This window comes from Hyalella azteca, unplaced genomic scaffold, assembly GCF_000764305.2.
Source record: "Hyalella azteca isolate HAZT.00-mixed unplaced genomic scaffold, Hazt_2.0.2 contig6751, whole genome shotgun sequence".
Lineage (NCBI taxonomy): Eukaryota > Metazoa > Arthropoda > Malacostraca > Amphipoda > Hyalellidae > Hyalella > Hyalella azteca.
Window position 1 is genome coordinate 190048 of NW_025936903.1, and position 10587 is coordinate 200634.

Here is a 10587-nt window from a genome sequence, read left to right on the forward strand (position 1 = left end):
CTTATATCATTTGAATTTTTATAGTTCCATTTTCATTTCTAAACACCAGCTGCGCTAAAATCGGGCAGTTCGCTTATTTCAGACTTCTCTACCGCTAAGCCTGCCGACATTCTACAACGAGTCGATCCCTGTCGTCCAACAGCACGAAGCGGCCAACGATTAAAAACTGAAAATATGAGCTAACGGTTTGAGAACAGTAAAACTTTAATTTTAAGACAAGCGAAAACCACCAGTGTCGCCAATTTACACCTATATTATAAACGCAATGTTTGCATTTGTATTGAAAATGGCTCATTGTAAATATATTTCCAATTCTAAACGTTTGAATTTACCCGAAAGAACGACTCTAATCGCTGCCAATGAATTTCGATACACCTGGAAATTACCTAAACTGAATTTATAGTACCAACTCTAGACTATAATGATGTTAGAACATTTGAGGATTGCTCGTACATTCTCGCTCGACAGACATCAAGAATACTCTGTTTTCATATCGAGTTAATAAATTTATTTACTCATTCGTTAGTTTTTTACATTATAATTTTAATGCAAAGTGTTGGCTTCTGCAGCTGATGTGAAAAATATGATCTAAATCGCCAATATATCCATCATACACAGGAATAGTAATGAACGTACGCATTCGCAACGCTAAATTCAATTTGGTCGGGAAGAAAGAGTAGATTCCGAATGTTTTGACGCAGTGGAAATTCTGAATTTAATTTTATTACTGCATTTTAACGAAGCAGATTTCAGACAGCAGATCTCCTCCAGTTTGTTTGATCATATATGAAATAATTACATTTTTAGTTGCATGAAAAAAATGTTTGCTACTAAAAAAAAATTCAAAGAGAGATACGAAATTAAAGTTTCCTGAAATGAAAATTAGATTATAACCGAAATACGAACACGAACTTAAATAAATAGATAAAAAGTTTTCGAATCTAGTAAAATTTTTGAGGTTATCATCAAATTTCCGAGGTCTGAAGTTATCAATATTTGCATAAGATTGATTATCAATGTGTAGCCGAAGAGAGAGCAACGTATACACATAGGAAAAGAATGAACCGTATTAATTAGATTTGATTTCATTTAATTATTATTGCTGCAACGGAAAGGATGGAGAATAATCTAACGTCTTGTTTATACTCGTTTCTTCCGATACATGGTCGTTTGTGAAGGAACTGTATAGCCTTAGGTAAAAGTAAATATTTCTGTTTGGTCTATCATACTTACAAATAAATACTTACAGTGACGTTACGTTGAGTCGATTCAACTTCAGCGTGTAAAGAAAGCACTTTGACTCGGTTCAACTTTAGCGTATACTGAGGTTACGCAGTTATGCTTATATGTAAAGTTTATTCAACTTGAGATTCGAAATTAAAATAGTTTTATGACTTTTGGACAACCTATTGCGACTAACCCGTCGCTAACGTTCGGCTGGGTCCCGTAAGGTCAGAATGCGACATCCACCATCACTCGCACCTTAGGGGCGAACGAAAACTTCCGCGGTGTTTATTGGTTTGACATAAAGTTCGTTTCCTGCTTCTTCTGACTACACAAACTTCTCGAAATGATCGAATTGATTTCTGTCAAGTGCCGTCTTGGATGGGAAGGCTGGAGGCCCTTTTATTTTAGAGCGGCTTCAGATTCCTGGGATGTTTTAAAGGATTTCGATCCAGATAGTCGAGTTTCTTATTGTAGCTCAGCGTCCAGGGGCTGATGGTAGTCATTGACAAAAAAAAAATTATTGGACCAAGATGTTTTATGATGGAATTAATAAAGAGCTTTTAATAAGTAAAACATTGCTGTATACGAAAATGAGACGGGCATGAATTCCAGCGAATGATTCCTCTCCCAGATTTCTGAGGCTGACACTCAAGTCGTAATTTCGTTGATTTGAACCCGTCGAGCTCGCCTTATCTAATGGCTCGTCTATTTGCCTAGGGGTTCTTAAGAAGAGGAATATTTTAGTCTGGCAATCATCTCGGGCAGGACGGACTCGCAAAGGCTTCTTCGCTCCCGAAGGCTCGATCTGTCAGCGTTATTTGAGACAAACCACGAGCTGGGTCTCTCATCTCCCATAAAGCGCCTAAGCGAGTCTGATCAAGAGCCTGAATGCCTCTCCACTGCGAACAAGAAAACGCTTTCGTTTCAAGTGGATGATCCCGAGACGATGATTCAAGCTCTTGTCGAATAGCAGACAACGACGAAAAAATTACGAAATCTCGTGCAGTCGGCCACCGCTTCGGTTAACTTATGCGCCAAGAAATGATATCGCCCGCAGGTTCTAAAAGATTTCTGTTACTCGTTGATGGCGAACTCATGAATTATGACCGACCCTCAATTTAAAAAATTTTACAAGCATAAATCGTGTTTAAGTGATGACGCTTATAAGTCATAATAAGAAAAATGGCGAACAATCTTCCATTTCATTGGTGTCGCGGACATGCAAGAAGAGAAAATTTCCCTTATCAAAAAAATTTCAGGGAAGAAACGGGGTGAAAATCTTAATTTGAGCGATCGTTGCTTCATAGGAACGATAAACAATTAAAAAAAATGTTTTTCCGTGCATCCTAGAGAGCAGAGAGCATTCTTACATTCAAAAGACAAGTGCTCGCTCTATACAGTTCAGGATAGTAAATTATATGTTTTCTTCATAAGCTAATTATTTTTCGTTAGTATTTTGACTGCGAGTAGTATGCAGTGTTAATGTCCGTCATGCACTTACATTTTTTTGTGACTGGATTTTTAGTAAAAGCATAGGTTTATTCATTACATGATATGTACAATTTTTATCATAAATAACCACATAATCACACTTCTCACAAATTAAAAACGAAAGCGAGAATCTTGTAAATATTTTGTACGCAATAATTAGAAAAAAGTTGAAGTGTTTAAACAGTAAAAAGAAGAAGCTGTATAGATAATGCAGTTAATTCGGTTCACTGTTGTTGCGTGATGGCTACAAGGTCTGATTTTTTCATCCGTGAATGACATCTGCCGCGCAACAGCACACACACTGAACTATCGTGTAGGCTTCATAAGACTTTGCGATGCTACCGCTTTTTGAAATCCAGCACCTTATATGAACAGCTCGCAAACCAAACAAGAAAATAATGAATTATACACAAAAGAAGAATAAGATTCATTATATCAGTGGTTTCTTATTTTATAAGCAATTGGAAAAAAATATCAGAATATGACAGTAATATTTCCAATGTAAGTTCAGCTTGTGCACATTTTAATGTCTACAGATAAACAAGTGAGAGGAAGTTCCAGTCTGCAAGTCTTTCGTAACATTAATCGAAGTCAAGAGATTACTTCAAACTGTTAAATTTTTGGCAAATACACACTTTACAGATTATGATTATATTGTTAGATTCAAGTAGATTATGAATTACCAATACGCCCAACAGTATATAGCATTTCGAAGTGACGTTCTGAACTATGGAAGAAAAGAAGGATCCTGTTTCGTGAGCATAACCAAAGCCCAGATACGTGCACTGATATATCGATTTCCCGTTTAGGTAATCATTCGTTTTCGATTTCAAATCATTATTTAGTCAGATTGAGGTATTAATATTTTTATTATTATTATTATTATTATTATTATTATTATTATTATCATTATTATCATTATTATTTACCGTTACTTATTTTTTCTGGCAATAAAATAGATAATTATTTTCTGACTCATTCATCGGCTTGAAGGTATCCGCAATAACGCGACCACACAAAATTGTACAAGAAACTTTCGCTTCTACCTCGTCTGAAACGATCTGGCTATGAAAAACAACACCTCAAGAACCACTAAATTGACACATTTCAATGTCCCACTAAGTTCCCTACAGAAGCAAATGACAATGTAGTTGTCACACCACAATGCAAAAGAGCCTCTAACATGGCTAATTTGATAAAATTTACTTGGATTGATGGAATTATCGTTAATCTGAGTAACGAAGGACTGGATGGCATACTCGACGATTTCAGCCGAAATATCCGAAATGGAAAGACAATCTCCAGATTTCTAGAGAATAAGTAAATTCAACGAAGATATGAAATACGAACTTCCAGCGCTCAGGTTTCCCACAGAACCCTAATGGGAATCAGCTGACAAATTTTGACAAACCGTAAACATTTCATGCATCGCGTATCTTGATGTGTAATATACGAGTGGATGCTTCTTCAGGCGCGATTGAACTTTATTGGAAGCTTCTCATGGATCCATTTTCGCGGAAGAGTTTCTAAGTGTCGTCCGCTTGAGTTTGTTACAGAAGCCAGTTGTCAGAAATTGCTGACATGTTTGTGACATTTTAACAAGTTAAGTCAGACGCACGAAGCAGCTCCCAGCTGTAGCTTCCATAACTTCAAAGAAGTTCTTTGACGTCCAAATGCTTTTATCCGGAGGCGGCAGAAGTAAGGATGATTGGCGGCTCAACTCAAACGTACCTTTGAGATTCTTCGCTAAGGTCAAACCTAAATCCAAACTAAGTCATGCTTACAAATTTGAACAAACTGTGAACATAGCCTGAGGCGGTCGTAAGTGGCATCTTTTGGATAACTCAGCAGTGCAACAGTTTTTTCTTGATCTGATTTTCATAAATGATTGTAAGAAAAGATTTCATTTGTAAATATCACGCTTCCTGGAAACGCATAAAAAAACTGTTCTGTGTCCAATAAAATGAAATTAAATCAACATGGAATGAGCAAAATTGCGCATTCAGAAGAAATACAAAAAAAAGAAAAGAATGGATGCGTTGTGTAGCGAAAGAATGCAGGCTAATGGTTGTAAAGAAAAAACATTTAGGATTAAAGAAATAGATGCAAGAGTGAGAAAAATCGCGAGTGCACGGCAGAGCTGCTGGTCGCGCTCCGGTCCAATATATCTCTCAATTTCGCAGCAGCTTTGCGCCCTCACGGTCTGAAGCCTCATATCGCCTCACGTTTCTTGCTGCTTTCCGAGCATCCAAAGCCGCGTGTGTCTGGCCGAGATGCCGGGGCTGCCTTCCAAGCATCATAACTGCCAAGACGCACTGCTGTCATCCGAGCAATGACTGAATTATTATAGAAAATTCTAATCATTTTTAGCGCATTTGTTTCATTTATGAAAAAAGGCGCTATTGTGCTCGTCATGTCCGTCCGTCCGTGACGTCCGTCTGTGACGACCGTTCGTGACGACCGTCCGTCCGTGACGGACGGATGTACGTGAGAAAATGCGCTCTCTGTCACTCACTGCAGTAAGTACTGATCTAATTTTTTCCTGTCAAGACATTCGGGTAGTCTTCTATGACTTTCAAGCCATTTAATAGTGCTCAATTACCTTGGGCTTCCTCGTGACGAACTCTACCAAAATACCAAAGTCAGTACCAAAAGAAGCTAGCTGCCACACGAGCATATCTGAGCCACGTTAGCAAGAGTTACTATCAGCTTGATGAACGATTGCACCGTCCTGAAATTTGGGCTTCCTTGCAAAATTTCAAGGATTGTATTGTGTGCTGCCACTAATTCTGAACTGCTTTCTATGCATCTCGAGCCATTATATCTAAGTTGCGTAGTTGAGTTCATGGATTTTCAAGCATTGTACAGGGTTAGTCTAAATGATGGACCCAATTTAAAAATTCATATGTATTCATGTATGAATTTTGTACCTAAATAATAATCCACTTGTACCCCAAAGAAAAAGATTTAATTTTTTTAACCTATTCAAAAGCGGAATTGGGCAGCGGCGGTGGCAGCGGTATAGTTGCAAAAATTGTAAATAGTTGCAGGAAGTTTTATAGGACGCATAAGAAACGAAACTCAGGCTCTACACGTCTGGTCACCGAGATCACCTGATGACTATTGATGGGTTGATGATCACCCCATGTGACTATTTCTTACGGGGTTACGTCAAGGAAGCTGTTTACGTCCCGCCTCTACCAGCAACTCTGTTTACGTCCCGCCTCTACCAGCAACTCTGTTTACGTCCCGCCTAAAACGTCCCGCCTCTACCAGCAACTCTGTTTACATCCCGCCTCTACCAGCAACTCTGTTTACATCCCGCCTCTACCAGCAACTCTGTTTACATCCCGCCTCTACCAGCAACTCTGTTTACGTCTCGCCTCTACAAGCAACTCTGTTTACGTCCCGCCTCTACCAGCAACTCTGGTTGATCTGAAGAACCGTATCACTGCTACGGTGCACTCAGTAACATATGCTTTCTCGTGTGTTGGACGAGTTTGGCTACCGTTTAGATGTTTGCCGTGCAGCACAAGGGGACATATTCAACATTTATAAATATGCTAAAGAAAAAACTTTGAAACTTTTTCTTTCCATTGGCGTATAAAATAATTATTTTGAAATCATACTCAAATTGATACGAACTTATCAATTTGGATTCATTATTTGGAATAACCCTGTATACCGAAAAGCACAATAGATCGCATATAGTGAATCTCTGTAAGCTATTATTTCAATGTTGGATTTAGGACGTCTCAAGCCACGCGGTACAGCCTACACACCCGAGTTGTTGCTCTGGAAAGCCGCTCTTGATTATGTACTCAGCGTTTTCTTAATTGCCAGTGGTTTACCATTGCTTATCATGCATGGTTCTGGGCCGACTTTGAGCATCCCGAGGCATGCTTATGAGAACCCAATATGCAGTTTAAGTTTTTCCAGTCACACTCGTACTACGCAGCCAAGTGCCCAAACCTGCTGTACTGCATTGACTGTTTAAACACAAATTACAATGCAAGCAATAGGCAGGAGATGCCTTGGTGCTATCTCCTGCCATGCATGTCATGAATTTAAGGTACTCAACAATATTCGCTTTGGGGGACTTGATTATCGAGGGTTCTGAGAGGCCTTTGGAGAAAGCTAAAGAATAAAATCTAAAAATCTAATTAAAAAAAAATCTAAATCTTAATCCATCAAAATACAATTCATCACTTTTCAAACCAATATCAGGAACTCAACTAGGATAACAGTAATTTCTCATTAAGCATAATCAACAGACGTTAACTGAACTTCTCGAATTTCCCCAAAGGAGCTTCAACCCTCAGTAACCCATAGGCCATTAAGCGTCTCTCAGCGAAACCCAGCACTGCATCAGCCTTTAATGTGTTGGTAATGGCCTTTAAACTGAGCGGGATCAAAAAGAAATGGAAATACCTCGAGTAAAAACAAGCACTTGACGTGCCGAGGCTGCTCGCACTTCAGCATTAGAGCAGCAAAAGTCGATGTTGATGGCATCTCAGGCAAGCTCGAGGGCGTTTACGTAGCGGCGACCTTGTCGCGTTGGGGGAAACTTTAGCTTGGAATGTTCGGCCGCTGGAATGTTGATGGTCGGACAACCGCGGTTCGTCTAAAATGTTTTTTGGGGTGGGACTTGCCCCATAGAACCAGAGTTGGGGTTGCTGGGTCAAAATTTTTCGCAATTAGGACAAGAACTTGCCAACCGTCAAGCCTTTCGGCCCCTTCAAGGTCGTCTTGAATTCGTCACTGAATTTCACTAGGGGGTTAGTTGCCACACGCATATCGTAACGTCGCTTGACCCTGTCAAAAATTATTGTAATTTGGCCCCAGGGCCTGCAAAGCTCGACACCTTAAAAGGACGACAGGATTACGGGAGGTGTTTATGCACTATTTGCTTGCACTGCGGGACCGGCCGGAGGACCGTAATTCAACTGCTTACCCGGATTAACACTCGTGCGTTGGGCAACGCATACTGAATATCCTCACACATTTTTGGGGTTGTAGAGATGCCACGAGATGTTTCCTTTCGGCAATTGGGCGAGAATGGAATGCTTTTTTGAAATTAGTGCTCTACGTACAGTGAAAAAATTGCTAAAGAACTTGGCACGTGGCATTAATTCTCAAGAGATTTTGCAAAATGCTGTATTATTCTATGATGAAAAAGCCAGTGGTAAAAATTTAAATTCTATCACCGTAACACTGACGTTTTTAGCCCCAATTGCAATTAGAAAAACATAAAAATTATGAATCAGAATGGCAGTTTTTCTAGCACATTATGAAAAAATATAACTCAGTACTCACAGCAGTGAGTGACAGAGAGCGCATTTTCTCGTCGACGAAAATTTGAGGTCACGGACAGACGGACGGACGGACGGACGGACAGACAGACAGACGGACATGGCGAGCACAATAGTGCATTTTTTCCATAAATGAGAAAATGCGCTAAAAATCGGTTATGCGCATTATTGACGTGAATTCCCCCGTCGTCCAAATATAATACTCGCACGAGCAGCAAAATTTGGCTCGCCTTCGCAAAACTAAACTGGGTCAACTGAGATTAAACTGATTTTCGTACTAAAAAGTTGTCCAGATATACCTTATACATGCATCAAAAGCGAGCAAAAATTTATCCGGCCGGCTTTCAATTTGAAATAACTTTCGTAACTTCACCGTTGAAAGAAATCCGTTAATTCTAACATCAAGCTTAGAATTTATGTACTTCGAAACCCAGCGATCAGATAGTCAATTTATCAATGAATTTAATTTTCCAATGGACAGTCATTTTAACTTATTTGACAAATACGTGGCATATATGAAAATTTTACTTGAAAGAGAACTACATGATGATCAGGGTTTGATGTCCTCTAAACATTATGTTAAGTTGATGCGTCACATTTCAGTCCAGTTGGCAACTCGAATTTTTTTATGACCATTACAGCGGTCAAGTGCAAGATGCACGTGAAATAAAATTCTGTTTTCCTAATTAATTTGGTTATAAAAGGTATAATAAAGACCATAATTGAGTGGAGGTTGTGATTGCTCGAATGAATGCATAAAGTTCCAATTACAGAGATACAGAGTACGACAAGGATTGTAGGCGCTCTAACACATGACATTCAAGGATTGCAACAGGTGACTGCTTGCGGCCACAGAATTCAAGGATTGCAGTTGGTATAATTGACTACGACCTTGACCTTCAAGGATTGCAATTGTAAATGACCGCGACCTTGACCTTCAAGGATTGCAATTGTAAGTGACCGCGACCATGACCTTCAAGGATTGCCGTTGACGATTGCCGAGACCGCCAAGAAATGTTGATCAAATTGCCTCCCGCGCGTCGGCCACTTTGTCTCCATCTCGATACTGACACGCAGCTTAATTAACGCCTCGGGGAAACTCGCTACTCGAGATGAACTGCGCTCAGGAATGAAAAATGTGTTCCTGTTACTCATACCAATTCTGCCATTACAAGCGGAAATTTATTGCGTGAAGACGGAGGCAGTTAACAAGTATAAGATTATTTTGTGAATAATTTTATTGCCAAGGAGTCTCAACTATATTCCAGTCTAATGCTAGCAGAAATTTTTATACGGATGAGGCTCATATTAATCGCCTAATTAATTTATATTTCCGACGATACTATTCATGCGGCTCTAAAGAAACCACGCTGTTTTGTATAAATAAACAAATTTAAACATCTTCGTGGAGAAAACGGAACGTTTTCGATCTACTCCAAGTACGAGTTGTATGTACGAATTTTAGTAATCTATATTAACGCGTTATGAACCAAAACAATCCGTCACTTTATTGAGCTCAAATATAAATTGAATAAAAATCGAAGTTGAGAAGAATGAAAATGGTATTAGGAGTATGCGAATGTTTAACATGTGAAACATAAAGAAGGATATTCAATTTTACGATAACTGTGACGAAACCAATATTTTGGAAGTGTGATGTTAAAGGCGCTACAAATCATACTCAGAATAGCGAATAACACATTCCTAGCATTATGGAGTAAATGATAGAATTTAGAGCAATGAAAGTGCTCGCTATTTGCATTGGCCATGCAAACCACACGCAGAAGTTGTACATTCTTTCTTCGCATTCAATGCCTGCTTAACCCATACTCTTCATCTTACTTCGAAGATGTAATGTTCTTCACACAGAGATCTTCATTTTACCACGTTTTTCTTAGCTCGCTTTCGTGTCTGTCTGTCTGTGATGATCAAATCTTGCAATCGATATTTCACCAACTTTCCCGCTAGCTAGCGCTCTGAAACTTACACGTTTTTCGTTTTAGATGTTGTAAAATATTTTAACTGAAATACAAAAGACCAAGAGAATGAAAGCAAACAGAGATCAGTAGCTGCCTAAAAATTATTTTCTACTTTTGAGTCCACATGAAAAACGTGGTCTTTAAAAATTTTTTTTATGTATTTTATTAATTCACAGATTTAATGATCTTCACACAGAGATCTTCATTTTACTTCATCGGAATATGGAATATGCCTAAAGTAATCCACGCATGCATTGCAATTTCAAAACGCATAGAGATTCTGGAAACTAAGTATTAGTGCAATAAAAACTAAAGACAAATTTTGCCTAAGGTCACAATTTTTCAGACTCGCAAGATTCAGTTAACAAATGCATACATTACAGCGCCATAAGGAGCTCTCCTCAAACCTATTATTAATTAATTTGTACAAGTACGGAGAAAGGAAACGAGTAAACTCTCATTTCGAAGGTTTACTTGGATCGGGTTTCGTCCAGGTTAGTGGATTCCTTAAATTCCTGCAACCTGTAGCTGACGCAACAAAATGTTGTAAACAGAGATGAAAAGTTCCAAATCATGGA